Source organism: Musca autumnalis, unplaced genomic scaffold (genome assembly GCF_047663935.1).
Source record: "Musca autumnalis isolate F117 unplaced genomic scaffold, ASM4766393v1 scaffold_4, whole genome shotgun sequence".
Taxonomy (NCBI): Eukaryota; Metazoa; Arthropoda; class Insecta; order Diptera; family Muscidae; genus Musca; species Musca autumnalis.
The window spans coordinates 131,962,746-131,977,339 of NW_027411977.1; positions in this window are offsets into that span (position 1 = coordinate 131,962,746).

Below are 14,594 nucleotides of genomic sequence, written 5' to 3' on the forward strand. Positions count from 1 at the left end.
TTTTTTAGATATATACATACATACGTTTAAGTTGGGAAATTACAGTCATGACATTGTTTTATAGGGAGGCGATACAGTCAGTGCATTGTCCTAATTTGAACTTCTATATCTCAAAAATTTTAAAACCTAGGAAAATATCATAAAGATCAATCTTGTAGAGAATTTTTACAGCTACAACATTTTCTCTAATCACACTTCGATAGGACTGGCGCACATTGGGGCAAGATTCCAAAAAACGGAGATTAATTCAGGGAAGCATTTGGGTGATAAAATCTTAATATTATTCGAATGTTTACAGCTCCATCAATATAACGGAAACAGTTTTGGTGACAATAATGGGATTGGACATGTATATTCGAAGCCCTCATAAATGGGTACCATAAAAACTATGAAGTGTTTTTAAGGTTTTGTCTACATTTCTTATTTGATTAATCTAAATTCTTCCAATATGATTAATTATTAGTTAAGCTAATATTTGGCAAAAAATTATAAAGTTAGGCCAATATTTTCGTGTAGCTCCCATACAAGGGTATCTCCCGATTTTATGTATTTCGGGAGTCTTGACCATATTTTTTAATATATTTATTTGTAAATTAGAAAGTTCTGAATGCCTAAGAACTCATCGTGCAAAAATTTGTCAATATAGGTCAAAGTTTTGGTATAGCCCCCATATAGAGGTACAGTTAAATTTGGGGGATTTCGAACATTTTAGGCATATATTACAAATTGTGAATTGTGCATTGTGAAGGGATTGAAAATATTTTTATCAAACATCATCTCCAGATATTCTCGTTTTGGAATAACCTGCATATAAAATATTCCGCTACTTTTTTAACTCTAAATACTTTTCAAAAATAGGGAAAAATAGATAAATTTTAAATTAATTTTTAATATGTTTCTAAACTTCTTTTGTCATAAATATATTTTTTTAAGATTCTGATATCTGTCTGAAGTTGACGATTCCATTCTAAAATGACAACTTTTGATGCACAAAAAAAACATTATGGTGCTCTTAAAATTATTAAAAATTCTTTAGCTTTAACACAGTGTAACTGTAGAAGTGAACAATATATGATCTTGACATTTTGGTTGGAGACATAGAATTTTGTAACATATTACCATGTAACGACAGTTATACCAAAATTCGAATTTAATTTTTTAATTAATCTCCATTTTTTTTTTTTTTTTGCTATTTCACCTCTTGTGCATCGCCATCATTTCATAAAATTCATTATATATAGTACCTATAACATAATGGTGGACGTGCGCAAATTGTCTTATTTAGAGTGAACACAGACATTAAGCCAAAACACGACATACTGTACAGCAATATCAGAGAAAATGAAGACAAAAACCCAAAAAGGCAAAAATTTGACTCAAGTATATTTCCACCATTTTTGGCATAACTCAAAATGCGCAAGCAAGGGGCAAGTTTTGTTTACGCGATATCAAAGATAACAATCAAGACAAAAATACAAAAAAAAAATTCTCGCGACCTTCTCGACACTCTTTTTTTTATACTCCAATACATTTCAAAATTATGCAAAATCTGGACACATTTTGACGAATTTTTTAAACACTTTTCTACAAGACTTTTTCTGAACGATTTTTTCCTAAAATATTAAGAATTACCTCTGTTTGAAATATCCATTTTGAAAACGCCAAGATTTTTAGTAGCAAAATCTACGTTATGGCGATTTAAAAGCAGCAAAATTTAATGCTTTTCACAAGTTTCTTAAATTTTAAAAATATGTTAAACTTTAACACTGTGCTACACGAAAAGTAAACAACATACGACTTTGCTATTTTGGCTAGTGAGGTAGAATTTTGTACTCGTTAACCCTGTCAAGACAGATTATCGTAAATTTGTGTTTCAATTTTTCAATTAAGACCCGTTTTTTTCAATCTTGCCCCAACGTGTGGTGGTTTCCAAGTAGAATCGTGAAAACCTAAAAAGCCCTAAAAATGTGAACTTTGACCGCGATTACTTTAAAAAGCGCTCCGGCATCTTTTTTTGGTTTTTCGATTTTTCTCATCTATAAACATTGTAGTTTCAGAATCCGCAAAAAGTTTCCTAGGTGTAAGCACCTTCCATTTAAAGTTGGTTCAGGCGCACCGTGCTTAATATTCAATTATTTAATGGTTTTTTAATAGTAGAGAAGAAGAAATAATGCAATTACCCCAAATAATATAATATTTATTTATTTATTATTGACTTTTTATACTTCCCCCATAATATTGCTACGGAATTAGATTTAACTAATCTCCGTGTATACGTTGTTTTATTCCCCAGTACAATTTGCACCAAATAAAACAGGGTTCGTTTCAGATTACGTTTCTACAATGCTTTATTTACTTTATTACACTTATTCGGAACCGACTTTAATTACTAAGCACACAGCTTGTCTCTAGTTAGCACGCAGCTATTCTTTAACCAATCTGTTCAGTTCAACGCTTAAAACACAACTAACTCGCCGTTGCAGATTCCATATGTATTAATCCCAAAATCTCCCTGTTCGGAAATTATCCAGAACGTCTGGTAACACTTCGAATCTGTTCAACGAACACACAGAGGCACATTCGCACTAAGGCGGCCATCAGACCATCTGCTTTTTCACATGTATGTTGTCACTTTGGGTATACTAATATACAGAACAGCTGATGTCATACATGTAAAAAATAAGCGAACAACCATACTTACATACATGGGCGAAGATCAATACAAGTGGACAAGCACTCTAATAACGTAATTACAACAACAAACAATGCAAGAAATACAAGAAGCAGCGACTGAACGATAATTACATGATTATGGCAAAACAAACAAAAGTACATTAATGAAAGGTAAAATAAGAACTAGAATGATGAAGAGAATTCTACATGTTAGTTGTTGTTGCTTAAATAAAGTAACTGCGTAATAAAACTTTACGTTACAATTCAAATTTCGAAATTAACGGAAATTAAACTAAATTAACTTAAACCTATCAGTTACATTCGTAACAATATGGATGATATAATTAAATTTGTCATTCCGTTTGTAACACATCGAAATGTTCATCGAAGACCCTATAATGTATGTATGTATATATTCTTGATCAAAATTCTAAGTTGATATAACCATTAGGGTTATGGCTTTTTGAAATTTTTTCAGAAAAATTATTTCCTGTAGTGAGAATGAATGAACTTTTGTCTATTAATGCGTAAAATAACATTCATCCCATTTTATTATAAAAAAAGGTTCCAATCTACTTAAAAAAACAAAAAATTTTGAAAAAATTCTATGAAATGAATAAAAAAGGTTTTCTCAAAAAATTATTTTCTGTAGCACGAATGAATGGTCTTTTGCCTGTTAATGACGAAAATAAATTTTATTCCATTTAAATTTTAAAAAAAGGTCCCGCACAAACCACTTCTAATCTATCTACATATCAAGATTTATAGATATATATAAATGAGCTTGGTGATAAGTGACTGACTGACTGACTGACTCATCATCAACGCCCAGCCAAAACGGCTAAAGCTAGGAGCTTGAAATTTTACCAGTGGGTCACTGTTGATGCAAATGTGCGAGATAAGGCCGGGTTTTAGAAAATTCGTCCTGGAACCACAGAAAATAACAACAACAAAAATCCTTATTTTTCATTATTATTACGTACTTATTCACTTAGTTGGCCCTCTGCAAGACATGTGTCAAATTAACAATGCTATAACTTCATGATACCGCAAACGATCACACATAATTTCAAATTTTGTAGTTTACATCTAGGCGCACTTATTTTATCGTAAACCACTAAATAATAGAAAGACAAGACATTTGTTATCTTCCATTGCAACAGATGTCGCAGTTGGTGATAATTACGCAAAAACTACATGTAGTGTATTAACACCAAAAGAAACTTCTTTGTTTCAACTCCAAATGCTTAATATTCTTTTATTTTGCATCAACAAACATAACTAGCTTAAAACTAACAAGTGGTTCTATATGTATGTTTATGTGTGTATGCATATACAAGTTACCATGTATCTTTATCACTCAGAGATAAATAGATGAGAGTGAGAGTAAATGATACTTGTAACTGCATACAGTAATTAAAAGAAGAAGAAGATCACATACTGCACATTAGGATGGATCGTACTGAAATATGTATTAGGGTGGAACGTAAATACAAATACTCTATATGCTCCCCCTAAAGTTGGCAATTAATATAAAATTGAAAAATATGAATATTTATGTACAATATAAATTCTTTGAATGTAAATAATAAATGAATAACATTATTTTGAATTCATATTTAGTGGTTGAATTAATGATTGAATGAATTATAAATATATATAATGATAAAACAATTTAAGAAACAATCTTTTTTATACAAATTGTCTTTAAAAATGATGAGATCATATTAATATGATATTTTAAAGGAAAATTTACACATTTTTTTAAACAATTAACTGATATTTTTTTAATTTTTCTTTACAACTCTACCTCCTTCTCTTGGTCTGAGTCCTCTCCTAGGTTGTATAATCTCTTCTGGAGCATGATTTTCATTAACAACAAGTGAAGAATTATCATTATTTATGTGTGTTTGAACATCAGGCTCAATGACGTGTGGATGTTGTTGTCTACGTTGTCCTCGGATCTGATCAAGATGTCGTTTTATGACATACTTGTTATGGTTTAAAATGCAGGAATAAGATTGAGGTCCTAGTTGATGTTTTATGGTTGCTTGAGTCCAACTAGGTTTGTTAGGGTTACGATAATCACGCACCATAACTTCCTGACCTTCGCAAAACTGGATGTCACGGTTACCTTTATGGTTTAAAATGTTGAGTTGTTGTGAATTCATGATTCTTTCTTTTGTTTTAGGAGGTTTGAGAAGTGAAAAACGAGTTTTTAATGTCCTACCAAAGAAAATTTTCGCTGGAGACTCACCAGTACTACAATGTACCATGTTTCGGTAGTCCATTAGAAAACGACATAAAATTTGGTCTAAATTTGAATCCTTATTTTGGTCCAAATTGGCCAAAATAGACTTTTTGAAAGTTTTAACAAAATTTTCTGCCTGTCCATTCGTAGATGGATGTCCAGGAGCAGTCAAAATATGTTTAATACCATTTAACGATAAAAATCTTTGAAAATCATGAGAAGTGAACTGTGATCCATTGTCACTCACAATGGTATCAACAAGTCCATAGCGAGAAAACATCTCTCGTAGCTTCGAAATGGTGAAATTTGTTGTCATGTCTTTGGTTTTGAAGACTTCAACAAATTTTGAAAAAGAGTCAACGACTATTAAAAAGTAAAAGTTTTTGATTGGGCCAGCAAAATCAATGTGAATTCTACTCCACACTGAATCACTAGGCATCCATGGAATTAATGTGCTTTTTTCGGGACTTGATTGAAGTTTCTGACAAGAAATGCAATTTGATATTAAATTTTCAATATCCTTGTCAAGACCAGGCCACCATACATAAGATCTGGCAAGTGCTTTGGTTTTGACAATACCCAAATGAGAACGATGAAGTTCATCCAAAATTTTAGATCTTAGGGTTTTAGGAACTACTGTCCGATATCCCCACAAAATACATCCATACTCAACTGAAAGTTGAGTATACTTTTCACGAAAAGGTGAAAGATTGTCATCATGACAATTAACTAAAGTGCCTTCCAAAACAAAGTCGGCAACTTTTGACAAAATTGGGTCACGTCTCGTTTCACGAGATATATCTTTAAAATTTAAATTCAAGTTATTTTCTTGACTTTCAATAAAATTGATATAAGAATTTTCAATATTTTTAGATTCAAAATTTTTCTGAGGCATTCTTGAAATACAGTCTGCTTCATTTTTAACACCTTTTACATGTTCAATTGTATAAACAAATCCTGAAAGGATTAATGCCCAGCGTTGCATCCGCGCTGAAGCCATAATAGGTAAACCTTTGTTGCTACCAAACAAACATAAAAGTGGACGATGATCCGTTCGTAAAACGAATGGATTTCCCAACAAATATTGGCGAAGTTTTGTAACACAAAACACAATCGATAAAGCCTCTTTCTCAAGAGTGCTATAATTCCGTTCACTTTTTGACAAAGCTCTTGAAACAAAAGCAATTGGTCTTAAACCATCAGAAAATTTATGAGATAAAATCCCAGCTACAGCATTATTTGATGCATCTGTAGTCAAAACAATTGGCAGATCAGCGTTAAAATGAACCAAAACTTGGTCTGAGGTTATAGCCTTCTTAATTTCATCATAAGACTTTTTGCATCTTTCTGACCAATCGAATTTTACATCTTTACTGAGTAAATGATAAAATCGCAACATAATTTGCGCAAAATTGTTAATAAATTTGGAATAATAATTTGCCATACCGACAAAAGCCCTCAACTCAGAAACATTTTTGGGAATAGGAGCAGAAATCACACTCGAAATTCTCTCATTATTCTTACGAAGACCATTTTTTCAATATTGAATCCTAAATAGGATATTTCAGATTGTAGAAATAATGATTTTTTTACATTTAGTTTCAGTCCAGAAGATTGAAGCTTCTGAAGAACTAATCTTAAGGTTCTGATATGCTCTTGCATATTTCTACCAGTAACTGTAATGTCATCCTGGTAAACAACAACATATGGAATATCTCTTAAAAGGTTTTCCACAGTTTTCTGAAAAATAGCCGCAGCTGTTTTGACACCAAAAGGTAATCTTTTTACTTTTAAAGTACCAATATGTGTACTCCAAGCACATAATAATTGTGATTCATCATCCAAAACAAGTTGATTGTAAGCATTTGACAAATCAAGCTTCGTGAAAAGTTCACCACCCTGCAAAGATGCAAAAATTTCATCGATTCTGGGTAACGGATACTTAAAATCCAATAAACATTTGTTAAGAGTAACCTTATAGTCACAACAGATTCGTAAATCGCCATTAGGCTTCAAAATTGGAACTAAAGGAGTTCCCCAATCAGAGTTATCAACTGGTTCTAGAACACCAGATTTAATTAAATCTTTTAATTTGGTTTCAACTTTACTCTTCCAAGCCAACGGTAAGGGTCTTGGTTTGCAAAAAATAGGAATTGCGTTTTCCTCAACTCTCAACGAAACTTTAGTGACATTAAACTCTCCCAACTTTTCTTCAAAAACACTCGAAAACTCGTTTTTAATTTGATTAATAATCATTGAATTAGAATTCGAGCAATCTATTTTGTTGACTTGCAACAATTCAAAATTAAAAGAACGTAAAAACGTACGACCTAACAAAGGAGGATTCGATGAATCTACAACAACAACAACTATCGATTTTGTTTTACCTTGAAAAGTAACCGAGGCATCATACTCACCAACTAGGTTCAATTTATCACCGCTATAATCTACATATGGCACAAGACATGGACGAAGCATCTTCTTAATATTGTTCTTCTCCAGGAACGACTTAGGCAACAACGTACACGGAGCACCTGTATCACAAACTGCTTTTAATTCAACTCCATCAATAATAACCGGAAGAGAATATACTCCACTAGAATTGCACTCCGACACACTAAAAATTGAGTAATTAAAAACATCATCATCATCATCATAATTATTTTGATTATCAGAAACAAAATTAACACTTCTCTTTTTGTTGTAGCAAACTGAAGCAAGATGTCCAATTTTACCACACGAATGGCATTTACTGTCTTTGTATTTGCATGCCTGCGACTTATGATTGCGCCAACCACAATGAGAACACACAGGTTTTCTTCCATTTTCAAATTTGTTGTCTCGGCCACCGCCAAAACTACCTCTGCTACCATCGCCTCTGCCGCTGCCACTCGAACCGCTTCTGTTACCGCTGCTACCACTGCTTCTATTGCAACCGCCATTTGCATTTCCAAAATTTTTCTTGGCAAATCTCTGCTTATTTAAATAGTTCACTGAACTCTGCTCAGCCTCTGCCGCCCTTGACATACTCTTCGTCTCCATAATCATGGCTTTTCGCAACGCCATTTGCATAGTCAGTTTCTCGTCCTCTTCACACAGCCTTTCAAAAATAAAACTTGGTAAGCCCATCACGAATTGATTTAATACAAAGGCTTCCAAATGATCGCCAAATTTGCAATTAAGCGCCAACGACTTCACTCTGGCGTACCACTCTGCAACCGATTCACTTTCATTTTTGGTTGCCACATGAAACTTCTTCCGTTCACTGAAGACAATTGTCGGTGGTGTGTATTGTGTGTCCAAAATTTCGCACAACTCCTCATACTTCTTTGACACAGGAGAATCGGGACTACACAAACTGTGCAACACTTTATATGCAACTGCACCAACCGCTTTCAACAAAATTGACTTTCGCACGTTATCATCTGTGCAATTTATTTCACAAAAGTGGATCTCTAGCCGTTCCTTCCACACACTCCAGGATTCCACACTGGGGTTAAACTCGGACACATTCGCCGTTTGGAACACAGCAATCTGGCTGGCATTAAAACTTTGATTGCCTTCATTCTCAATCTTAGTCGGCATTCACTCAAGTTTTTGCGTTTTTAATGTTCCTTTAGCGTTTTAATATTTTAATTATTTTCAGTAAAAACTTTTATTTAATTTTTCAGATTTTGATTTGTTTTCAATTCGTGTTGAGATTTGTTTGTAACTATGTTTGGTTTGTTGCTTTTTTTTAATTATATGTATGTACATATATTAATGTTCTTTTTTAGGTTATTTAACCACAAATTATGTCGTTGTTGTTTTAACTATTAATTTTCTCCTCGTCGCCAAATTGTAGTGTATTAACACCAAAAGAAACTTCTTTGTTTCAACTCCAAATGCTTAATATTCTTTTATTTTGCATCAACAAACATAACTAGCTTAAAACTAACAAGTGGTTCTATATGTATGTTTATGTGTGTATGCATATACAAGTTACCATGTATCTTTATCACTCAGAGATAAATAGATGAGAGTGAGAGTAAATGATACTTGTAACTGCATACAGTAATTAAAAGAAGAAGAAGATCACATACTGCACATTAGGATGGATCGTACTGAAATATGTATTAGGGTGGAACGTAAATACAAATACTCTATACTACAAACCGATCCTGATTTAGTTTTCACATAACAGGTGTCGCACAAAAGATTTTCATTCGTTAAAATCCAGTTAGAAAAAATTATTACAAACGATGCATTTGTAAAAATTTTGATTTTCAATTTAAAATTAAAACAAAAATTCTTTCAATAAATGATGTTGGGTTTGTTGAACAAATGAGTTGCTGTTGAAGACAACATTAGGGGAATAAATTCAGAAATCGGCCAGAAATAACAACAACTGTATGGACCTGACTTTTTGGTAATAACTAAATGCTTGCAAATCAATGAAAGTGCAATAAAATTGTGCATATTACCACGATTTATTTGCAATTAAGAATTTTATCGTATATGGAGATGTACAGTCATAACTATTCAATTTCAAAATCTGTAATTTGAAGAAATCGCTAAATAATTAATGAAATCAAATCCAGAGACAAAGATTGGTTCTGTAATTGAAAACGATTTTGGAGTATGTGTATTACGTGAAAAAGGCAGAAAAGTATTACATAACAAGTATTCATCACGAAGGGTTAGGAAAAAGTTTTCTCCCCGCAAAATATAAAGGAACGAATCAGATTTGCTACTAAGAAGATTTCAAGCCCGTTAAAGTACTTTGATGACGTTATATTTTCTGATGAGATGAAAATTATGTTGCACTATTACGACGGAACCCAAAAAATATGGCGCAACCCTCTCACAGCCCTGGAAAATAAAAATGCAATACATACTGTAAAGTTCGGAGAACTGTAAGTTATGGTAAGGGCATAGACAAATGAAGTGTATAGACAAAGGATTACTCATGTTGAGTGCTGTCAACAGACTCAAATCAAAATACTCAACATTTTTCGAAGTCGATTGTTGAGAAAAATTGCAAGATTTTCTTTTACATCTGAGGATGTCGATTCCATCAAAAACTAACCCCATACAGTTTTTGTTAGAAGATGTTTTAAAAATTGTGTTTTTAATTGAGTTGTTCTGTTTGCAATTAAGAATTATTATGGCGTTCTTGGTATATAGAAATGTAGAGTCTATAACTTTTCGTCACTAAATAATTTAGGAAATCAATAATAGACCACAAACCAGAATCAAATTTTGGTTTTGTAATTGAAAACGATTTTGGAATATGTGCGTTACGTGAAAAAGTCAGAAAAGCATTATCACGAAGGGATAGGAAAAACCACTGCTCTCCCCGTAAAATATAGGGAAACGAATTTTCTACAGAGAAGATTTCAAGTCCTTTAAAGTACTTTGATGACGTTATATTTTCTAATGACACGAACATTATGTTGTATTATTACGCGCCAAAAAGTATGGCGCGAATTTCTCTATAACGAACTTCCCAATAACGAATTTTTCTCTATCAGGCATGTCACAGATTCCGATCGGAATGGTTTCAATTCCGTAATTTCATTTCGATCGTTTTTGTTTAAGCTTCTTCAGATTCCGATCGATTTGGTGAATTCCGAAAATCATATTATTTGGTATAAATATGGCAACATTAGAGGAATCAAAAGAAACAAAACAAAAACATATGATTAGGAAACAGCATGAAAGTGGGAATTGTGAAAATATTGTGTTTAAAGAAAGCTTTTTTTGTGTGAAAAGAATGTTAATTTTTATTGGATATTCAGTTTTAATGTAATTGAGGCTCAAAAAATCAACATAACATTGAAAAATGCCGTGTTTGAGTTCATTCTTATTTTGTTCTTTTTTATGTTTGCTTTAAGTTATCATTCGTAATGCCAGATTGTTTAGTTTTTAGAACTGATAAATCTTTGTTCGAAGAAAAACGTGATTTTCACGAAAAAAATTATGTGGCAACACTTTGTTAATAATTGATTTTGTTGATTGAGAAATAATGGAAATTTGCGAATTTTTTCAATAAAATGATCAAAAAATATGAGACTAAATGCGATTTTGTTAATAAAACAATATTTTTATTATTTTTAAGTGCTTTTGCAGTGTTTTAAAGTGACATGTTACCAAACAAATGCAATTCCACTTGATAAACCAAAAGTGGTTTCATTCCGAAAGAATTTTTCGTTTTTCGGTTTCTGAAGAAGCTAAATACGGAATCAATTCCACTTTCGATCGGAATTGGTTTCTGTGACATGCCTGTATAACGAAGAAATATTGAAAATACAGGTTTTTTTCAGTCCATGCTCACCTATTTTAACCTCTATATAACGAACTTCCCTATAACGAATACTTCTCTATAAAGAAGTTTTTTTAAACACAAGTTATATTTCCCACACAAAATAACCTCCCTATAACGAATTAAAAACAATATCTTTCAACAGCGCTCTTATTGAAGTCCACTTTATTTTTACATTGCGCACACAATGTGTCAAAACAAAACAGTGGTTTATGAGGAAAAATATCAGTTAAAATATTTTTTGTGGTGATCGAACGCAAACTACGACAAAATTGTAGAGATCAGCAAGTTTATCATTTGGTTTTGTTTAGATTCGAAGACTGATGAATCGTGCAATATGTTTTGAATTGCCTTTTCTTTCCCAGTTTAAGAAATAGGTGCGAAACAAAGTTCCCGATCATATTTGTTTTCCCACTGCTCATTGGGATGACTTTTTTGATGAAGCAAAGTAGCTTAAGGGGTATTATCAATTTGTGCATTTGTATGTAACATGCAAAAGGAAACGAAATAGGTCAATGGTTCCTTTCGATGATCTACATAGCATCACATTCTGAGTCCATTTATACGTGCCCGTCCATCCGTTGATGCACTTTTGTCGCATTTATTATCCTATCCGGGTTAAAATTTATGATGGTCGCAATTTTGACCAAAGGACTATAGCCATTGCTTTTGACGAGAATAGGTTGAGATTTGGATATAGCTCCCATATATTCTCCCGATTCCGTATATTCCATCCACCAAACAACTATTTTAAAACAAATGTGTAATGAAATCTGTTCAGTAGTGCGATTCACAAACTAATTTTGTGAGTTACCGACAAGTGTCGGTAAAATTAAAATGCTTATAATTTCGGTAATTACCGAAAGAATATGTGGTAATACCTTAAACTGTCGTACTTTACTGGTTAAAGAATTTGTAAATAGGAACGGGTGAAACTATACTCTGCATTTTAATTTATTTATTTATTATCCTCCTTTATATTCGTGTGAATTATCCGCTAACGAAGTAGCGGGCACTTGCTAGTATATATATATATATATATATATATATATATAGAACGGTACCATCCGATTTTCGGTACTTTGAAGGTTTTAGGCTCATTATCACACCGAAATGACTGAAATTTGGTACTTAGTCTTCGTTGGGGGCATTCAACTTTCTCCCAGAAATTTGTAGGTATAGATCCACCCACGCCTTCATATAGCCCCCATAAAATGGTACCTCCATCTTTTCGGTATTTTGAAAGTTGTGGCCACAACAATCCACCCAAATGGCTGAAATTTGGTATTTAGGCAAGAAAAGATCTAATGGGCCACACTACTCTTCTCTTTACCCTGTCACTTCCGGGGTACTCGACAAACTGTCGGTTGATTGAAATTACTTGTGCACCTCTTCGGATCAGACAGATGTCGCCAAACGTGACTGAGGTCATATCTTCCTTTTTCCAGTGTTCGAGAGTGAATTTAGAGTCATTCTAAATTCACTGATTCCGGTTACAATGTTGCAACTCTTCAGATGATTTAAACACTTATTCCGCTTATGCTCACCAACCAACCTGTTAATTATCAGTATCAGCTCTCTGACTCTGGGGTCACTGTCATTTGGCGACGGAATTCGCGGTCTGCTGATGGACATAATTATGGGGAGATGATCTGATCCAAGAGAAACGACGGCTTGCCAGGTGACTTCATTTGTCAGACCAGGGCCCTATTCCACGAAACAACTTATCACTTTTCACTTTGCACTTATCAAAAATCAGCAGAAGAAAACGTCGGTGGAACAGAAATTAAAAAGAGAGCAAATAATTTGTAAGAACTTAGGCACTCAATTAACATATCATTTACCAAAAATAACGGTTCTGTGGAACACAAAAATGTGAAAATTTTCAAAAAATATTGCTAAGTGCAAAATGAAAAGTTGATAAATTGTTTCGAGGAATAGGGCCCAGATGACACGAGTGTTATGTCTGGCGAACTGTGGCACTTTCCGCTAATTCTTGTATGAGGGTCCTCTGTGACCGTTCAAAACAAACAGCTAGCAATCTGCTCAGACCATTCTATACCCTTCTGGTCGCTTCCGAGGACCGAATGCTCATGATGAGCATTAAAGTCCCCCAAGACCAGTCGGTAAGAACCGCCAAAAGCGTGTTAATATTGAATATATATCCTGGAGTACAGCTATGTATTTATATGGGGGATGTATACGTTCAGCAACTCTACCTCGACAGTTCCACCCACATCTGGGGTGGCAGCCATTCAATACACGGGTCGTTTGAGCCAGGCTCAAGCTAGATAGGTCTGTCTTGAACAGCCTGTTGCAATTGGAAAGCTAATCACCCAATCCACTTCTGGTGCGATCCTTCCTCAGCACGTTACAACCATCACAACGCTGTAAGCTGCAATTGTTGTTGAGCTTGGTTTCCTTCAGCGTCGATACCATGATATTTTTCCGACTCAAGATACCCACTATTTCCTCGGTATTGCAATTAAATTGCGAAGATTTAGTCCTTTGTATTCCTCCGTCCAGGCACGGACCAAAAGAATCCGGAGCAGGCATTCCGGGATCGGGCAATGCTGGTCCCAACACAGAAAGCCGACACAAATACAAACATGTCTACACTGAGATGCAGCTGGCCGGAACATGGGTGTTGTTTGGTTCCAGAACAATCCGGTATCAAAGAAGCAGCTGCCGTGGGCCCAAAATCGGCCAAATATGCATATTGATGCTATATCAAAATCCGATCCGATTTTTACAAATTTTTATAGGATTAATTTTTTAGCCACAACAATGATCTGGTAAAGTTTTTCTCCCATTGGACCATAATTGAATTAGAGAATTTCCGTGAAAATTCACCTTTGGACAATACTTTATTTTTGTTCGCCCTATAGCTCTCTTCTTATAGGAGTATATGAGACTATCTGAAAACCTCTCGGATATCTCTCACTTAGGACCCACTCCATCAAGCCTGGCTTTAGATTGTAAGAATGCTTTGGGGGTCCTAAAGTCAATCGTCAGGTCCCGCGACATCGAAGGTAATAAAAAAGCGTATGAATTGACAAGTTGCGGATCGGAGTCAACAAAAATCGCGATCGATAACACTATCAAGGCACTCTTGTGCCAAGGCTATCTGGACAAGGTCCGTCAATATTGGCAAAATGTACCTGTCTGTAGCTTATCTAGAGCAATCTGGCCAGTCCCTTCAAAACCAAGAACCGCATCACTACTCTCAATTATGTAATCCGATAGGATAAGATCAATGACTGGCAAATGGGAAAGAAATGAAATTACTGACTATTGCAGGCTGTGTGAAGATGAAGAATAGATAGAAACAATCGCGTACCTGTTATGCCGCTTTCCAATGTTTAT